This window comes from Odontomachus brunneus, unplaced genomic scaffold (assembly GCF_010583005.1).
Source record: "Odontomachus brunneus isolate Ranch 3 - 2012 unplaced genomic scaffold, Obru_v1 Obru_scaffold_206, whole genome shotgun sequence".
In the NCBI taxonomy this organism is placed as follows: Eukaryota; Metazoa; Arthropoda; class Insecta; order Hymenoptera; family Formicidae; genus Odontomachus; species Odontomachus brunneus.
Window position 1 is genome coordinate 61,136 of NW_022639656.1, and position 762 is coordinate 61,897.

Here is a 762-nt window from a genome sequence, read left to right on the forward strand (position 1 = left end):
TTATCTTATCAATTGATAATTATAGTAGGACCTCACAAGTATGTCCGTCGGACTATTAATATCGTTTATCATCATTACAAGTAAAGCTACAATAGTCTTCTTCTATATTTTTATAATATAAATAACCGTTACAAGTTTATAGAAGTACTTTTTTTTAAAAGTACCAACATATAAACGTATAACAGAAATGTTGTTAATACGCTTAAGCAAGTTGGCATGATGTGACGGTTCTTTACTAATTGTTTTATCGTTTAAATATATTTGATTAAGGATGTTTGTATTGTCCGTACCAGATTAATAATGAAAAAATTTTTCAAAAATTGGTGCTAATCTATATTGTATATGAATCTCTATCTCTATCTCTATTTTAATCTATATTGTATATGAAAATGACATTCAAAGTTTTAGAATAATTAAGAATCAAGATTAAATATTGTTTCATTTATTTTAATAAAAAAAAGTAAATTATAAAAATTAAACGTTAAAGCCCAGAAATGTTGCTATTTAACTATATCGTACACATACAAGGTGGACCATTTTAATCCATCCAGTCGAATATGTCGAAAATCAAGCACGGGAGAGAAAAATTTTTCAGATAAAAGTTGTTTGGTTTCGAGGAGACCATAAGATGGTACCATTGCTTTGACCTTGAAGAATTATTTGAAAGTCACATGAAAGTTACCTCAATTTTTTTAAACGGCATCCCCTATTTTTTATTACATATTCTTGTAGCTGACCTCGAGAGCTTTCCAAAACATTGTA